This window comes from Sturnira hondurensis, unplaced genomic scaffold (assembly GCF_014824575.4).
Source record: "Sturnira hondurensis isolate 20B ecotype Veracruz unplaced genomic scaffold, ASM1482457v3 Scaffold0022017, whole genome shotgun sequence".
NCBI classification, from domain to species: domain Eukaryota; kingdom Metazoa; phylum Chordata; class Mammalia; order Chiroptera; family Phyllostomidae; genus Sturnira; species Sturnira hondurensis.
In genome coordinates, this window is record NW_028094648.1 from 10,610,797 (window position 1) to 10,631,520 (window position 20,724).

Consider the following 20,724-nt stretch of genomic DNA (forward strand, 5'->3'; position numbering starts at 1 on the left):
TAAAATTTACTTTAAACTTCTGTCTCATTCCCTGTCCAGGACTCTCTACATTTTCTTGATGTTCAGACACCCACTTCAGGGAAGAGTAAAAACCAAAACTGTGTTACAGGAGATATTCTGACTCCACTACTAAGAAGAAAAGGAGAGGAGAGGAGAGGCAAGAAGGGGAGGGGAGGGAATAGGAGAAGGGGAAGAGAAGAAAAGAGGAGGATATAGAGAAATGTACACTACCCCCCTCCAGCAAAATGTTTGTATGTGGAGAGGGTGAGGGGTTAAAACAGCAAGAAGATGGTTTCCGGACATCTTGAATTTTGTTTAAAGCCATTTCCCAGCAAAATATCTTTATAGATAACATTATAATATTGAGTTATTTTATGTTTCACATATATCAGAGCCTTTTTATCAATTGTTTAAGGGGCCTAACTAAACCCTTAATATTATTTAAATGGGGCTATACATTCTTAATTTTAATTATACTATTCTGGCATGATTAATAAAACAATCTGTATTTCGATAAATAATAATTTGTGGATTCTTTTTTAAAACTGTTATTTCTGAATCAAGGTTAGACTTGAGTTTTCTTGTTAACATCCAAATTGCATTTAAGGATAGCAGGTGATATTGAGCATCTCTTCATGTGTCTCTCGATCCTCTGTATGTTCTCCTTGGAGAAGTGTCTGTTCAACTCCTTTCCCCATTTTTTAATTGAGTTAGTTGTCTTCTTAGAGTGATGTCATGTGAGTTCTTTGTATATTTTGGAGATTAAACCTTAAAACCACAATGAGATATCACTTTAGACCAGTCAGAATGGCTATCATAAACAAAGCAATAAACAACAAATGTTGGTTATTGGGGAAAAGGGGTCTCTAGTCCACTGTTGGTGGGATTGTAGACTGGTACAACCATTATGGAAAACAGTATGGAATTTTCTCAGAAAACTAAAATTGGACTTGCCTTTTGACCCAGCAATTCCACTGCTAGGATTCTATCCTAAGAACCCTAAAACACCAATCACAAAGAACATATGCACCCCAATGTTCATAGCAGCACAATTTACAATAGCCAAGAGTTGGAAGCAACCTAGGTGCCTGTCAGTAAATGAATGGATCAAAAAACTATGGTACATATACACAATGGAATTCTATGCCACAGAAAGAAAGAAGGAGCTCCTACCTTTTACAACAACATGGATGGAACTGGAAAGCATTATGCTGAGTGAAATAAGCCAGGTGTTGAAGGACAAATACCATATGATCTCACCTTTAACAGGAAGCTAAACAACAAAACAAACAAGCAAGCAAAATATAACCAAAGACACTGAAATGGAGAACAGGCTGACAGTGACCAGAGAGGTGAGGGGAGGGAGTTTCAGGGGAAATAGGGGAGGGATTTAGAGGAACAAATATAAAGGATACATGGACACCAACTGAGAAGGGTGGAGATGAGAGGGAGGGGGGAGCATGGGGGTGGTATGGGATGGGAGTAATAGACAGAAAACTGTACTTGAAAAATAATTAAATAAATTTTAAAAATTAAAAAATAAAATAAATAAGATAAACTAAAAAAACAATTTGCATATAAGGAAAGAGCATTTGTAATTAAATAGTAGCTGTCTGGGGCAATGTTATACTGTTGCTTAACTCAAAATAACTAAATTCATGCTTTTCAAATTGAAGCTCAAGTAGTCTTTTGAGTTTTCCCAAGGGAAGCAAAAAAAAAATGCCTCTTGTGAGAAAAGATCACAGTGGGCATGCATCATTTCCTGACTCAGTTACTGCTTAATCCAAGACAGGTCCTCTGTTACTAAAGAGGAACTCTGACAGTGGTTGAATATGCAGGCTTGTAAATTGAATGCATTCGAGTCTGTATCTGCGCTTTGCCATTTAGCGGATGTGTGATTTAAGGCAATTTCCTCACAGGAAAAACACAGATGATGACATTTACCTCGCAGTGGTTTCTGAGAGTTATTTTAGACAATAAGTGTAGATGTGTGTAAAGAACTTAGCCCAGCACCAGGCATATACTATCCATTCAGTCCAAAGTAAGTATTAAATTTGCCTGTATTATAGATTTGATTTTAAGAAGAGTAAGATGAAATGTTTTATAACATCTTAGGTGGTCTTCCTTTATCTTTGTTTAGATTTTGTGCTGGAGAAATACTGCCCACTTGGTAGAAAGCCTGCATGGAGCATTCTTCCAATGGTGTGCATGAGTGTGATGAGACCTGACACAGCTACAGGCCATGGAATCACAGCACTGGTGCCTGTCTATCTTGACACCGCAGTTGATCCCGGGCCCCCTGACCAGTAGGGCTATCCCAGCCATGCACGAACATGCAGAGCCTGGTAAGCTCTGAGAAACTGCCCTTGTGTCCTTCTCTCCCTACTTTACCTGTGGTTTGGTTCTCAAAATAAATAATAGAAGAAAATGATAAATAATATCGCACATTTCACTTCAAGTATTTACCAGCCTTTCTTCCTGTGTTTCTGCTGAAATTCATCTTAGATGTCAAAAGTCAGCTTGAGAAACCAAAAGTTGTTTTTTTATTTATTCTCTTCCTGCAAAAACCCATTTCTTTTTGTTCCCAAACCATTCTCCCATCGCTTAATCATTATTCCTGCCCCAGTGTTTGAAAATGCTGTGATTCTCACCTGAATACCCCTTTTAATTATTTTTTATTTATTAAAACAGTCTCATTCTTAAAGACCTCTTTAAATTTTTCAAGACAACTAAAATCTTCTATTTTCTATGAAGGTTTCTTTGATGGCTACAATTGCCTCTCTTCCATTTTTGCTTTCTTGATTTGAGTCAATGCTACAAATTTAGCCCTACTGTTTTCTTTTTGTTTTGTGTTTATTCATTTTGCTTCCAAAATGGGTTACAGATTCCTTAAGGGCGACATAATAAACATATCCTAGATGCAGAATAAATGCTTGACGATTTTTCACCAAAGGCTTCAAGCCAACCATTAATTTAAAGAGCAGATTTGACACCAGTGAAAGGTTGTAGTAGGCTAGGCATGCTAAATGAGCATGGTATGTTGAGAGATCTATTTCAAAATCCTAAAATACTCAAGACATAAACACAATAAAAAAGATTGCCATTTGCTATTACAATCTCCTAGTATGATACAGCAGTCTTAAATTTTACTCTATTTAATGGAACTCAACTTAAAGGTATATTGGAAAGGTATCAAATCATAAAATACAAAACAGGGTATACTTTTCCAAAAGTGTTTCTATTCTTTGGATTATATTTTAATCTCAATACCTTTACCAATCTATGTTGCCAAACAGTGACAATGGAAACCGCACGAGGTGGTGAAATAATTATATCATCTGGTTAGACAGACTTACTGGCATATTTTGGATTTCTAGATTACTGGCGTTAAAGGAAAAATAAGATTAAAACTTCTGCCCAATTGCCCTACAAAATTTGTTTAGAGAGTTTAGGGAGTAAAGCTTCACTTGTACCCTTGGTCTTGTCAACTAACCATCAGGACTCAGCCTTTCTCTTCTGCCATGGCTGCACCCCAGTGTGCACCATAGCCAAGGCCAAGGTGTGGTGAGCTCCATAAATCCCCAATAGCCACAGGATCACACATTGAGACTTAGTTATTTGATGGATATGATATTCCTGTTGAAATAACTGGGTTTGCAGAAATATTAAGTAAATTCATAGGTGGGGAGTTATTTTATAGGATTAGAAGGGAAGGAGTAGGTGAAAAAATACTTGGAGCTAACCTGAGTGGAAGGAAAAAAGGAAATATTGCTCCTTATATAACATGGTCTCATCTAGGGACCACCAACAAACACACGGAGTAGCACACTGGACTTGTAACCACATGTTTTGTGAAATCTGTGAATGAGACAGGAGTGAGGGAGGTGATGTATTTTCACCTTGGAATTGCTCTTTTTACATACAGTATATTGAATGTTTTCCCATGCCTTTTCAAAATTATATATTTCTTAAACAGAGGACTTTTTTCATTACAATTGTGAAGTTTCTACTATGTGTCAGAAACTATTGCAATTAAATCATACTTTGTGTATTAATTTTGGATTCTCTAATATTTATAACTTAAAATATTGCAGTGCTATAGTATTATCCTTCTGAATATCATTTCTTATTTTATAGTTATGCATAGAAGTGGTTAAAATCAGATGATTTCTGCAGGAATAATAAAATGAACTTTTTACAACAAATTTTTAATGTCCTCTACTCCTGTCTCATAAAAACAGAGGGCAAAAGTTGTTCATGTAATTGCCATCTCACATTACTTGAATTCTGGATGAAAAAAATAAACATTTTATAAATATAATACAACACACTTTTCTTTGCTTGTAGAAAATGTTTCCACTTTTAGTGCTATTTATGCCTTTCTCACTGCACTACCAATAAAACATAGCAATTCACCTCAATATAACATGATTCTTGATATCCATGGAGCCTCTGCTTCTATACTCAGAAGTTATTTTTGTCCAAAAAAGACAGAATGAGTGATGTGTGGCTGAAACTGAAGATGAATAACAAACAAGTTGTCCAAGGCAGTAGGATCATGTTGTAAAATGTGATTGTGAGAGGCCTTCCAGGAATTGGTGTGCGGGTCTTACTGGTGAATGGGGCTCTTTTACATGTTTTTGAACATATCAGGTAGAGGCAAGAAAGTGTCAACATCGTAAGTGGCAATTTCAACTAAGATAAGACCCCCATGTAAGGTGCGTTTATGATTAGAGTTCTAACAGTATTTTAATGGGAAAGGGATATGTTTGGGAGTGAGTACACACTCACTTTCTTATCCCTAAAAACCAAATACAATATAAAATATCCTCCTATATTTTGCTATGCTTTTATTTAGTACTCCCATTTCCACCATAAACTCTACGTAATGATAAATTGAAGTATCATATACAATCCTTTTTGCCTACTAGGATAGTTTCCAGGGATTTCTTTACGTGAAGGGGCGTCATAACATTTCTGGTCATTCATAGGAATTGACCAAATGTGAATTTGGTTAATTTTATCTTTAGCTAGGAGACCACATAATTTTTCATACAAACTGGGGAAAAATTAGAGTGAAAAAGAAGGTATAATAGTTATTCCAAAACAACAGGTGTAACTGGGACTGCTTAAAAATATTAAAATGTATAATCATTTTACATTATAGTTCTGGCTGAGCAAAATTGAGTAGAATAAAGTTTTTGTCAGTAAATTGAAAACCAAATAACACTGGAAACTGAAGCAGGAATTTGAGACTTATGACTGTGCAGAAGTTTTGGGAGTAAAGAGTTCTGAGAAAGAAAGTGTGGGAGGAGGTTAAAAAAATAAAAGATAGCTAGGAACCAGGGTGAGGTTATGATTATACAACATGGCAGTAAGGCCAAGAAAAAGGAATGACTACGGAATCTTCATCAAACTAACCCATCAATTCCCCCAAAATATCTTGTCAAGGCAGGTGTAGCAGCCTTTTATCATTAACCAAATACATCCTTGAAACCAAATGTGGACAGTCCAGGTAATCTGGACTAGATCATAGGGCAGAGTCCTTTTCTAAATTCCTTCCCAAACATGTTCATGCAAGAGATAACTGTAACCTTCTCCCGAGGACACACATGAGCAGAGAGAGAGACACAGACAGCAGAGGAGATGCCCATACCTGCCCAATCCTATAGGTGGTGTGTAGAAGAGCACAACCATCCAGCACACAGCCAGAGCAGCAGCTGCAGTTGTAACTGAGCTATGAGAGGAGAAAAAGCAGAGGGATGATGACTGGGTCTGCCGTGGGTTCACATACTGCTACACAGCATGAGAGAACAGCTAGAGGAGCAACCACAGAAAAGTGCGTGTTCATTACTTTTTAACATATAGTGTTTTCAGATGACCTATACATTTATTTAGGTAAAGCATAAACTGGCAATTCTTACTTCACCCTGTTTGTTCAGATAGTTAATAATGTAATCATTGATAATGAAAGCAGCAAATTATGATTTCTCTAGGACTCAATATTTCTGTTTTCTATAACTAATGAGCTGGTAGTGTATACACATCATAAATATGTGCACCCTAAAATAACTGCTGAATACACTCTCCTCAGTTTACATTTCTCCTTTTAACTAGGTAGTTTTAAGCTTCCCCTGCTCTGCTACAATTAGCTTGATCTTGTCAATACAAATGGAATTGCATGGCTTAGAGTGAAGCAAGAATGGTTTTCTATTTTATAAACTAGAAAACAGAGGTTTATAATTATAGAGTACTTTTCCAAATCAAGAAGGGAATAGAAGGTGGCAACGGACCACAAGATGCATCATATGATTATAATAGATTATGGTTCCCACAATTCAAAAATGCTGTTCCAGATATAACTTATTGCGAGAACAGATGCAGCTCAGAATATTTAGGTGAAGATTCCTTGATTTCTTTCTTCAGTGTTGTGTAGTTTTCTGCATATAGGTCTTTTACCTCCTTGGTTAGGTTTATTCCCAGATATTTTATTTTTGTTTTTGCTATATCGAATGGGATTTTTTTTCTTGATTTCTGCTTCTGCTGTTTCATTGTTGGTATACAAAAATGCCTTTGATTTCTGGATATTGACTTTGTATCCCGCCGTTTTGCCAAATTCATTTATTAGTTCAAGCAGTTTTTTGGTAGAGGCTATAGGATTTTCCATGTACACTATCATATCATCTGCAAACAATGCCAGTTTTGTTTCCTCCTTTCCAATTTGGATGCCTTTTATTTCCTTTTCTTGTCTGATTGCTGTGGCTAGAACTTCTAATACTATATTGAATAGAAGTGGTGAAAGTGGACAGCCTTGTCTTGTTCCTGATCTTAGTGGAAAAGATTTTAGTTTTTGCCTATTGAGTATGATGTTGGCTGTAGGTCTTTCATATATGGCCTTTATTATATTGAGGAATGCTCCCTCTATTCCCATTTTTCTGAGTACCTTTATCATAAATGGGTGTTGAACCTTATCAAAAGCTTTTTCCATGTCTATTGATATGATCAGACATTTCTCCAAGGAGGACATACAGAGGATCCAGAGACACATGAAAAGATGCTTGATATCGCTAGCTATCAGAGAGATGCAAATTAAAATCACAATGAGATACCACTTTACACCAGTCAGAATGGCTATCATAAACAAAGAAACAAACAATAAGTGCTGGAGAGGTTGTGGGGCAAGGGGGACCCTAGTTCACTGTTGGTGGGATTGCAGACTGGTACAACCACTATGGAAAACAGTATGGAACTTTCTAAGAAAACTAAAAATTCTATGCTGCAGAAAGGAAGAAGGAGCTCCTACCCTTTGCAACATCATGGATGGAACTGGAGAGCATTATGCTGAGCGAAATAAGCCAGGCAGTGAAAGACAAATACCATATGATATCACCTTTAACAGGAATCTAAACAACAAAACAAACAAGCAAGCAAAATGTAACCAAAGACACTGAAATACAGAATGTGCTGACGGGGTCCAGAGGGGAGAGGGGAGAGAATCACAGGGGAAAAGCGGAAGGACTCACATGAACAAGTATAAAGGACACATGGACAATAACTAAGGGTGGGGGGGCGGAAATGGGAGGGAGGTGGGGAGCACTGGCGGGGGCGGGCAGGGCTGGGAATATAAGACAGAAAAGTGTACTTGAACAAGAATTAAATAAAAATAAAAATTAAAAAAAAATTAAAAAGACTTCTTGGTTGCTTCCTCATTTCGGCAATTATAAATAAAGCTGTTTTAAATACTAAAAAAATATTTTAGGTGAAGAATAAAATTATTTTGAAACCAAAAATATGCATTATGGTTTAGAATTGTGGGATAACCAATTTGAGCACATTAAGCATGTGCTCTGATTTGTCTCTGTGTGTTAATGTTGCTCTTCACTTCTGCCCAGGTCTTTGTGTGTGTGCGTGTGTGCGTGTGTGAAGTTAAAGGTAAGAGGTCCTGCAGCCATCATCAAGTAGATAATTGGTACTTTTTAGTAATAGTGGTATTTTCCTTTCTATATCTTTTCCATTTAAAAAATCAATGTAGTCTATTTTTAATTTGTCAATTATGTGTTAAGTTTTTCTTTCATGGAATTCATTAAAGATGAATGGCATATGCCATGACATATGACATATGACTTGAATATGAAATGACATATTCAAGTGTGTTGTAATTTACTTTCTTGAAACTTTGCTCTTTCTAATATTCATAATGTTTTTCCAGTCTGAAACATTAAAAAAATCTAATTTATATTACTGCTTGAAGAAGAGAAGTTAATTTAGACGTCTAGTTTAAAGCTTTCATTTTTATAGTCAAGTAACTGACAGATATGATTTTCCCAAGAAAAAAGTGTTTTATATATAAAACTTACTATTAAGTAATTATGGCTCACTGTTATCCTAACAAAATTTCACAATAATTTGAAATATGAGGTATATTTTGTCCTAGATAGAAGGGCAAACAGGTACTTTCCTGAGCAGAGAAAAAAAGATAGATCTAGAGACAGTTGGTTAGAGATTTAGATACATAGCAGGACCATGCTCTTATATTATTTGATTCCAGTGTCATTCATTATTTTTATATAAATCTGAATTTAGCCAATTTAGATAATTCTGAGTTTTTAATAAAAGTTTTAATGAAAATCACTATGACTTGAACTTTATAGGTCTATCAGACATGACAAAATTGTGAGTTCCTTTCAAAAAAATGGTAGGTTTGTATCAGGTTGGTCAGAGTCAAAAGTTGCTTTTCTTCCCCATTTTCTCTAAAGCCAGCCTGGCATTGCTTTGCTCAGGAAGGATTGGCAAGTGTAAGAGTTTCTCTGTGGACATCTTTTATTGCATCGCACCCGATAAATCTCTGAATTCTAACCGTCATGTGCCACAGCCACTAGTGCAGTCCCCCATAGCTCTCCTTTTATGTCACATTACTGCTTTAACTACACATGTAAAATAATGGCACAGCAAGCCTAGGAAACAGGGAGGAAAAACATTCATTTTTCCACCTACCCACTTTTCTTCCACTTTTTCACCTAACTTTGTTTCAACAATCTATTTTGCTTGCTTATAATAATAAAACATATACAAGTTATGGTCTGTCTTTTGGCCTCTGATAATTGAAGACAGAACTGATAAGGAATGTGCCAGTAGTTATTTCTGAACACCTCAATTTCCCCTACTGATAAGCTGACCTTTAGTAAATGTGTCATCTGTATGTCCAAGACACATAACAATCTATCCTTGTTTTATGGGAAACAAACTAGTTACTATTTTGGCTTTCCTTCTCTGCCTCATCACCACTATGAAAACTTTTATTTCCTTTGAAAGCTTTTAAGAGAACCTTGTCTAATCCCCAGGACTGAGACCTAGAAACTAGGACATGAATGAGACAAGATTGTATTGGGAAAAAATATAGTTGAACACAACGGAGTGAGGTATCAGAAAGCTGCAACATTTAGTGCAGATTGCTCTGCCATGTTTGTTCAGAAAAATAATGTGGGCCCTTCTAAATAGAAGATTACGGAGAAAATGTCAAACAAGTCCATTGTTCCCTTTCCTCCATCTGAACATGTTTGTTATTTTATTGACATCAATAGAGTCATACAGGTACACTTCAGTTCTTAAAAGCCAGTAGAAAATAACTTGAAGAAAAATGATGTATTCAGGCAATAGCAATACTCATACAAGTATTTATCACATTTAACAGAAAAAAAAATTTGGTTTGCATTTATCTTATGTAAACCTATCTTCTCAGAAATAAGACTACAAATAGGCTATAAAGAGAATACAATGTTTTAGCTTATATTTTGGTCCATAATTATGTACATTCTATCATCTCCCTATGTCATAAAAGATTGTTATTTGATTTCTCAATTTGTATCCTTTGTGTCACTACATTTTATCAGTTCACTCAACAATGTTAGCTGAAGGCTTTGCATGTGCCAGGCACTTTTCTGGGTGGTTGAAGCACAATGATGAACACAGACCTCTGAATTTGTAAAGCTCTCATTTAAGTGAATGAAGGCAGACAGTAAACAATAAACTGTAATATAGGTGCTAGGAACTGAGTACTCCAGAAAAAGCGGATAGAGCTAAGGAAGTTCAGGAATGCTGTGGGGAGGATGATTTGCACAATTAAATAGGGTAATTGGGGTAGCTGCTGGCTGAAAGAGCAGTCACAACAAAAAGAGAGCAGAAGAGCAGAAGCATGTGACCTGGCAGGAGATAATCGGAGTGAAGGAGCGAATAGTAAGAGACAGTCAAACAAGCCAGTCAGGCCTCCCATATAGGAGCTCATAGATCACAGGAAGGAGTTTGCTTTTATTCTCAAAATGAAACCCATGTAGAATTGCCAGATTTAGCAAATAAAATGAGAGACACCTATTGAAATATTGATTTCAGATAAACAATGAATATATTTTCAGCAAAAGTGTGTTCTATGCAATATCTGGAACATATTTGTACTAAAATTGTATGATTAGTTTTTAGTATAAGTATTCAGCATATAATATTTTGGATCTACTTATTTATAAAATATGATATGTGTTTTTCTGAAATTCAAGCTGAATTGGGTACTCTGTATTTTGTCTGGCAACACTAAACCATGGGGGAGTTTTTTTTTAAGATTTTATTTATTTATCTTTAGAGGGGAAGGGAAAGAGAGAGGGAGAGAAATATCAATGTATGGTTGCCTTGCCTCTCGTGCGCCCCCTGCTGGGAACTGGTCTGCAACCCAGGCATGTGCCCTGACTGGGAATCAAACCACGGTCATTTGGTTCCCACGCTTACCATGGGGGAGTCTTAGGTAGAGAAATTATATGACCTGAATTATTTGAAGTCATCACTCTGACTAGAAGATTCTTTTTAAATAACCTATTCAATAAGTTGTTTAAAATGATCACTGCTGCCTAGAAAATAGACTGCAGAGGAGCAAGGCCAGAAACAGGGAAATGCTCAGGGTGGCTTTTGCAGTATCCATCCACGTGAGAGATCACGGTATCTGGAACCAGTACACCAGATAATGGTGGATAGAAGGTGGAATTAAAAAGTAGGGTAAGAAAAGAAAAAAGCAAGACACTTTAATTATTTATTGCCATATGTCTAAGCAGATATAGCTTATATGCACATGTTTGATTTTGATTGGTTTAAACTAATTGGTTATTTGCCCACTTCTTTTAAAGTAAAATAAAAGGGGAGGGAATGACTTCATTGGAGACATGAATTAAGAAGGTAAAAATGGAAAGGAGGACTCTGGACTAGAAATCATTGAGCCTTATGTCACTTGTATGTATGCGACTTAAGATAAATCGCAAACCTCTCTAAGGTCTACCCTCTTGTGACTGTGGATATAAATTCCCACCGTCTTCACCTCACCAGATTACTGTGGAGACCAGGCAACACTAGATACTTTAGATTGTCTGCAATGTTTCATCTAAGCACTAGCTGCTATGAGAACTGATGTTACAGGTAAACCATGTTGATAAAACCATGCAGGGGGGGGAACAGGAATCCAGTAGGCCGAAAAAAATGTGTTATTTTTATTTATAGGAGAAACAGCTAATAAAGATTTTTCTTCCAAGTAACAAGTCAAAAACACCAAGAATGCATAACAGTCTTTGGAAAATCATGTACATGTCTCAATTTTACCTTTCTTCTTTCCACTTGATCTTTCTCCTTTGAACAGAAGCAAGCGAACAGCACGTATCAGCACACATTCTTGTCAGTGTAATGGTTTCCACTGAGTGCAGAAAAGTAAATTTCATGAACAGTCAAATGCTCCTTACCTCAGAAAATTATTTAGGAATCACAGTGGAGTGCAGTCCAAATGATTAATGAGAAAAAAATAAAAGATTCTACTGTAGTCTCAAGAATGGTTTTGCCACTGTTGGAGTCAACATGTGAAATCAGGTAAGGAACTGGAAGAGAAACATGGCCAGCAGCTATTGATCTACCCATCTATTTATTTAATACTTCTTGAATTTTCATTATTTATAAAAGTTTATAAGATATTCCAACCAAACTAAATAGAGCCACTACTCTCCAAGGAAATGTACACTGATAACCAAATATTAGGTAGAAGGAGATAAGTGCTACAGGAGAAAAATAGATAAGACATTAGAGCAATACAGAGGAAAGAACGCGCACAGCAGGCGTCAGTCAGAAAAGGCCACGGATATGGCAGCTACGCTCAGGGGGTCTGTGGGTGGAAGAAAGGCACAGTTCACTGTGGCGACAATCTAGGGCAAATGGAAGGGATGGAGAAAGCTAAATATACAAGATGGGTCCATCCAACATTATTAAAAATATTAACTGTCCGATGAAGGCTGATGGTTTTAGTATGTGGGCAAAAGTAAGCCATTGAAGGCTTTTGCACTGAAAGACTACCAGAGCTAACACGTAAAAACAATCCGTCTTCCAGCATGTATAGGAACTGGATGCTGGGAGACGAAATAGAAAGCTATTACAACTGCCCAGTGGAAAGTCGGCAATAGAAAGAAGACAACTTATTTATGAGGTATGTATCAGTTAGGCGAAATAGAGGAGTGTAACAGGCAATCTGAAATAAGGGTGGCTTACAAATGATAGAAGGTCATTCGTCTCTCATTTAAGAAAAGAATGAGCAACACCCAGGACCTAATACAGTAAAGTCATGGGATCTCCGGAGGATCTGCCCTTTCCATGTTGCCATCCTCATGCTCCTCAGGCCGGTGGTTGGATCTCCATTACATATCCTCGTGGCCTGAATAAGAAAGCCAAAGAACAAAAAGGGCCTCCTCACCTCTGAGTCTTATGTGATTTAAGACTCTTATGAGTCTTAAGTTGATGGCCAACTTAATAGGAAAGAGGGATTCGGTAGAAGCAAGAAAATTAGAGATATCATCAAAGTTGTAATACTGAGTTAATGTCCATAACCTAAGAGAAATACTAAAATCATTAAGGAGCTAAGTTTGAAGGAGAAGGGTAATTGGATCAGGATGAAATATCCCCCGGCATAAAATCATGTTCTCTGTTGCAGATATTTTGAAACACTGGAATTTACCATATTTTATTATAACCTAAAATAATCTGGCATAATTAATGTCAAGGTGATTTATTTACTTATTTATGGGAAATGGTTACTTTTCTAGTGGGTTTTTTTTTGGGGGGGGGGGCAAGTTGGCTTTTCTAGCCCTAAGATACAATTCAAAGGTACTATGCTATTGTGAAATTATTTTTACCATTATTTTTGCTTTCTTATCACTAGCTTGTTTGAAAACTCTTAGACCAACCATTCACCGGATTGAACAGTATTGTACTCACAATCAAAGGACAATGAAGATATTAAATTATTTCATTCATTCATTCATCAACAAATAAATATTTATAATTGCCTATCATATGCCAGACACTGTACTAAGGGCTGAAGACAAGGTAGTAACAGACAAAGCATTTTCTCTTAAAGGCTTACATTCTAGAAGGAGAATGCTAAGGATTGGCGAGGTCATATCATCAACAAATACACACACATATCTATTTGTGGAAAGCAGAAAATGGAGCTAAGAAATAGAGCAGAGAAAGCAGGATAGCGATACAATATTGATGAGAGACAGAGGGGACCTGAGGCTTGTATACAGGTGGGAAAAAAATGCCCCATGAGCAGAAGCAAGAGCAGTTGCATGGTAAAAAGATGGAAGAAAGACAGATGGCAGCAGGAGTAAACCCACATAGTAACTTGGAACACATTACATGGACCTTATTTTAGCATATTTTCAAATGAATCGAGTGAATGAATGGAAGGAGAAATAGTCAGATAGAGTACAGATTCAGGTAAAATACTTCAAACTGGTCTGGAGAGATTATTAGTTTATAGATAATGACATTGCCTTAGGAAATAAATCAGCTCTCTTTTAAAATTTACTTACTTGAAATTCTGTAGCTGTTAAATTTGCTTTCATTTTGTACTAGTTTTGAATAGATTTGACCTAAAGTGCCAACTATCAGAATTAAACTTGAAATGTGTGAATCTGTGATACCTTGAATGTGCATTTTCTAACGCTTCCTTCCCTACAGGCTGAACTGTGACTTCTGTAATCTTCCCAGAGCTATTTTCTTCTGCTAGGAAGCACACAGGTTAAAGTTCTAAACTCATGATAGGTCTCCATGGTTACAAGAGGACAAGCTGCCTTGCTGTGCCCAAAAGAGCTGGAATTATTTTTACCTAAAAGTGAATAGTGGCTGCTTTTTCAGAATGCCATATTCAAAAGTGAGTAACACATTTTTATTCCAATATACACAGAATACTTTCAAATCACATTAAAGAAAAAAATGAAGAGGATTAATGCAGAAACTTATTCCAGTCCACAGTGACACATGACCAAGAACATGAACCCAATCAGCCAATTGTGAAATTATGAGTTCACTAAATACGGCACTCAGAGCACAAATCTCTTTCTAAAATCAGAGAAGTAATTAAGCTGAAAAGTTGGCTAATAAATTAATTTAAATGTACATAAATGGAATGTGTGTATTCTGCACATTTAGATTTTATTCCTAATATATACTTATAAATTTTTTAAGTTAAGTAAAAATTCTACATAAACTTATTTTGTTTTTAGCATCATTAAAAGGAATGCATTTCTTCAAAACTCAGATTTGATATTCATTCCATGTGTGTTTACTTAAAATGAATCTCTTTTCTGTTTGTTTAGTATTTTTATGATCCAATAATGCTTTAATTCAAAACTTTCTCTTTCATTATTTGGAAAGATTACACTAAAATAATTTTGTCAATTTTGAGTGTAGACACAAATTTTGAAACTCTTGGAACAGAGCTGTCTCACCGATGTGTTCACCAAAGGACAAGTGTCTGGGTTTGTGTGCAGACTGTTACCTACTGGAGAAAGTCAGAGCGGAGAGCTAAGCCTGTCCAACAGGTATTTCCATGAGTAAGGAAAAGGAAACAAAATAAGAAAACAGGACACTGCATTGAGCAATGGATAAATCATAGAAGTATAAAACTATAGAAAAATAAAAAATTAATGGTGTTGGGAGAACTGGACAGCTACATGCAAAAAAAAAATGAAACTCAAGCACCAACTTACACCATACACAAAATAAATTCAAGGTGGATAAAAGACTTAAATATAAGCCGTGACACCATTTAAGTCCTAGAGGAGAACAATGGCAGGAAAATATCAGGTATTTCACACAGCAGCATTTTTACTGATATGTCCCCTAGAGCAAGGAATATAAAGGAAAGAATAAACAAATGGGATCTCATCAAAATAAAAAGCTTCTGTGCGGCTAAAGAAAACAGCATTAAAATAAAAAGACAACCAACTGGATGGGAAAACATATTTGCCAATGATACCTCAGACAAAGGTTTAATCTCCAAAATATACAAAGAACTCACACGACTTCACTTTAAAAAGACAACTAACCCAATTAAAAAATGGGGAAAGGACTTGAACAGACACTTCTCCAAGGAGGACATACAGAGGATCCAGAGACACATGAAGAGATGCTCAATATCACTTGCTATCAGAGAGATGCAAATTAAAACCACAATGAGATACCACTTTACACCGGTGAGAATGGCCATCATAAACAAAGCAATAAACAACAAATGTTGGAGAGGGTGTGGGAAAAGGGGACTCCAGTCCACTGTTGGTGGGATTGCAGACTGGTACAACCATTATGGAAAACAGTATGGAATTTTCTCAGAAAACTAAAATTGGACTTGCCTTTTGACCCGGCAATTCCACTCCTGGGATTGTATCCTAAGAACCCTAAAACACCAATTCCAAAGAACCTATGCACCCCAATGTTCATAGCAGCACAATTTACAATAGTCAAGAGCTGGAAGCAACCTAGGTGCCTGTCAGTAAATGAATGGATCAAAAAACTATGGTACATATACACAATGGAATTCTATGCCGCAGAAAGAAAGAAGGAGTTCCTACCTTTTGCAACATCATGGATGGAACTGGAAAGCATTATGCTGAGTGAAATAAGCCAGGTGTTGAAGGACAAATACCATATGATCTCACCTTTAACAGGAAGCTAAACAACAAAACAAGCAAGCAAGCAAAATATAACCAAAGACACTGAAATGGAGAACAGGCTGACAAAGACCAGAGGGGAGAGGGGAGGGAATTTCAGGGAAATAGGGGAGGGATTTAGAGGAACAAATATAAAGGATACATGGACAACAACTGAGAAGGGTGGAAATGGGAGGGAGGGGGGAGGACGGGGGATGGGATGGGATGGGAGTAATAGACAGAAAACTGTACTTGAAAATAAATTAAAAAAAGAAAGAAACAGGCAAGTTTGATTTATGCTGGGAAAAAGAAAAATAGTCTCAGCCCCAAGGAGCCTGCGTCCCTAGCAAACATCCTGTAAGTTGATTGCCATCTGTTTAGTTTCAAAATTTTGCTTTCAGTTGAGTCAGACCCCACCCAGTTCCCACGCACGGGCTCTGTAAGCCAATAGCTAACCACCACATCTGCATCTGTGCAATGCTTACTTGCTTGCCTCTATATAAGGACTTAGCTATAAGCGCTGCGTGCGACTCTTGTTTACAGCCCCTGCGGGCATCGTGTCTCCGGACACTCTGAGAGTTCGCCCCTGCGCAGGTTAAACTTGGCCAATAAAGTAACATCTTTGAAACCCTGAAAGTCTCTGACATTTGTTCTCGAGGTTGGTGGATGCAACATTTGGAGGCCCCAGCGAGATTTTCCCTCGGTGGAACTTCAGATCAGAGACCGAACAGTAGCCCGGGTTGCATAAGTATTTGGTGGGGATCCTCTCTTGGTTTTGGTGCTCCGTAGAAAATACCCCTGAGGTACTAGGTGGGATGCCACATGTGACCTACCCAGGAACTTTCAGAGGCGGGATGCCGCCCTCTGAAATTTGGTTTTGGTAATTTGCATTGTGACTGGTCACATTAGGTTTCCCTTCCCCTGTGTTGTGCTGCATTTAGTCTCAGTTTGTGTGCTGGGCGCATCTGATGGTCCGTGTGTTTGTAGAACTGTGTTATTTGTTTGAATGTTTGTCTGTGTGTTTGTAAGAGTGACTGTGCTCGTAGCTCTGCAGGTGAAAAACCTATGGAGCAAGAGTGACACCCCCTCCTTGCTGGAGGGACGAGAGGCGCCGCCATTTTGTCTCTCTGGGAAGTGCCGCTGGTGCCGGATGCTCCTCCGTGGGCACCTCCCCATCTGGTTTATGTGCCCTTTTCCACTGGTGACTTATGTAATTGGAAACATCTGAATCCCCCGTTCTCTGAGAAACCCCAAGGGATGATCTCCCTTCTTGGCCCCCGACCTGGACCCTGGTGCAACCGGGGGAAGGGATGCGCTCCTCCAGTGTCACTGGGCTCTCTTGGGGGGTGGGGGGGGCTCGGGGCAGCTGCGGGAAAGCCTACCAACTTTAGTAAGGTCAGTGAAGTCATCCAGGGCAGAGGGGAATCCCCGGCAGTGTTCCTAGAGAGGCTTATGGAAGCAAATAAGGTATATACACCCCTCGATCCCGAGGCAGAGGAACCAAGAGTAAAAGAATGATAGATAAATCTAGATAAGTAAAAATATGTATAAAGGATGTGAAAGTTTTAAACCTGGAGTAAAGGAAACCTCAACTACTTGTTTTCTGGTTTCATGGGAAAAGAGCAGATTTCTCACATGTGGTTCTGTTTCTGATCAGAAACCTGTATTGTAAGACCTAGGAAAGGTCGCCTGTAACCAGTTGGGGAAAATGCCTTTACCACTTGGGACCCAGGAAGGGTCAATTGGGGCTGACGAGTGCTTCAGCCTGAGGCAAAGCAGCATGTCTCTGCCATGCGACTGGGCTTACCCTATCAGCAGCCCTGCTTTCTTGCTTCTGTAAACCTGCTTAGCTGTGTGCTGCTATGTGGACCCTGCAGCAGTCCGATTCTCTGTGTAACTGTTCTGATAGGAATGGCTCTAGTTTTGAAGGTCATAAACCGAGGTCCAAGGCTGACCATCTGATTTATAGGGTGTTTGCAAGGTCTAAGCTTCAGAAAGGTGAAAAATGTCCCTGCAAATCTAGGGACTTTTAGCTTCCAGATACTGAGTTTAAGTACAGTCCTTCCCAGTGTGGGAAAGGAACAGGGATTAAAAGAGAATTATGGATATATCTGGATAAGTAAAAAAGGCTATAGAAGGTTTATGAATATTGTAGAAAGTCTGTAAAAAGTTATAAAAATAAATGGAAATGTGAAAGTTTTAGAAAGAAATTATGTGGTATTAGTAATAGAAGGTATAAGGCATGAAGATGCATCTTGATGAGTATTAGAAGGAGAAAGATTTTCCTTCAAGCTTTGTGTTTTTCTCCCTACCTGATCCCTCCAGAATTTGGCATTCTGAAGGAATGAATAATGACGTAAGGTTTCTTTGCATAAAACCAATAAGACCAGTCATTAATAGTAGTTTTGTTAACCAGGACTTTGACTGGAATATCACACCTGAAGGAGGCATGTATGGGTTCTGGTCATTACCAGTGGGCTCAGAGGAACTGGGATTGACCTGTGAAGCTAGCAAAACCCCAGGAGAAAAACCTGGTAATTTGGTTAGTTGTGCGGTTCGTGCCAGTCTTTCCAGGGAAGGAATGAAGGTTGCCTTCCTGAAAGATGGCTAAAAGGAACCTATAGATAGGCACAATAGAGGCTCAAGGATTTGAGTAAAATGACTGGTACAGGCGAAGCCAGATGGCGAATGTGTGGCTCTGCTTCTGTGCCCCGAGGGGTGGACTGAGAAGTCAATCTGAAGGTTCCCTGTGTGAGTTCCAGCAAAGTGGTCTTGAAGATCATAAGTGATCCAGGCTTCTCTTGGAGTGTTTATACAAATGAACAGTCAAAATCAAAAGTGGGACCTACAGTAGTCCCTATAATAACAGTGAGAGTGATCTTAAGGAGAAAAATTATAGTTCTAGGAAAATCACTATGCTCAGTATTGGATATCAGAATAGCGCAGCTAACTGTCTTAAAACTGTCTTATTTTCATTTAAGAGTTGAAACCTGGTTTGTGATGTCACCAAAGATATACAATTTACAGGTGCAAAGGACCTGTCAAATTGCCACTGTTAAATGTCATTTCAGGAAGGACCTTGCAATGGAATGTCATCCCAAAAGACAGTCTCACAGGCACAGCAACTGGTTTGGGGATTATTGTGTGAATTAACCTGTGTATTCTTCTGTTTACATAGGCCATATGCCTATGACCTGCCTAATCTGTCACCTCCAGAATATGACCTGACCAGAAGGCCAACGGTCCAGTAATGCCAGCCTTTGGACACCAAGCCTGCGACTTCCTGGTGACAGCCAACTGACCAGGACCCTGTAAGGTCCTTCCCCTTGCAGGAAGTACTCCCTCTGTGCTGCACCCACCTCCTCCTCTTTCAGGGTACCCCTGACCCAAAGGTAGGTAGGACGACGTCCATGTCCAGCCTGAAGTAGTTATAAGAAAATGAGACCTTCATCCATTGTCCTTTATAAGATTCCAGAAAGAGAAAAGAATCTCAGAACCCCTCCTAATAGTTAATCACAGGAGGAGAAAAATGATGAGGAAAGAAACCTCATTAATACTCTGAATCGAAGAATGGGGGGGGAGGCTGTATATTCCTAGGAGAAGAGAGTTGCTATTTTGTTAAAAACAGAGTATGGCCCAGGGCCGGGACAGGAGCATCCTCCTAGTGGCAGGACACTCTTCTCTCCTTCCTAGACCCCAGCCTAGGACCCCTGATCATCCCAAATGAAGAAGAGTCAAGGGTTTGACATACCCCCAAAAGAAAACAGGGGAATGTTGGGAACAAGAAAAATAGACTCAGCCCCAAGGAGCCTGTGTCCCTAGCAAACATCCTGTAAGTTGATTGCCATCTGTTTAGTTTCAAAATTTTCCTTTCAGTTGAGTCAAACCCCACCCTGTTCCCGCGCTCGGGATCTGTAAGCCAATAGCTAACTGCCACATCTGCATCTGTGCAATGCTTGCTTGCTTGCCTCTATATAAGGACTTAGCTGTGAGCGCTGGGCGCTACTCTTGTTTGCAGCCCTTGTGGGCACTGTGTCTCTGGACACTTTGAGAGTTTGCTCCTGCGCAGGTTAAACTTGGCCAATAAAGTAACATCTTTGAAACCCTGAAAGTCTCCGACATTTGTTCTCGCGGTTGGTGGGTGTAACAATTTATACTTTATAGCCTTAAAAATACTCTGGTTATGGATGTGTGATGGTCGCCATTCAGATTAAAAATACAAAAAATCATTTTTTAAAAAAAATCAATCTTTCCAACACAACATAAAAAGAATTATATACTACAACCAAGTAAGATTTATCCCAGAAATGAGAGACTGGTTTAATATCTAAAAATCAGTTATAGTAATTCCTCCCTTAACCTCTTTGATAGATTTTGGAAACTGCAATTTTAAGCAAAACTACATTTAGGAAACAAATGTTACTACAGACTAATTGGTATAAACAAGAGTTAAGTTCCTATAGCATATTTTGGTCACAAAAACATCACCAAGCTTCTAAATAAAGAATCAAAAGATTTCTAATATTAAATGTTGAAATATATATGTTCTATACATACATTCAAGAAAGATTAATAAAAACAGTAAGATAAATATTTTCCAATGTGCTTATTCTTCTTCCGGGCCATGGTTGGCCTGAGCCTTTCCTGACAGCTCCAGGCAAAGGCAGGATGCTCCAGGCAAACCCCGACAAGAGGCCCTTTCACTGCAGGACACACAAAC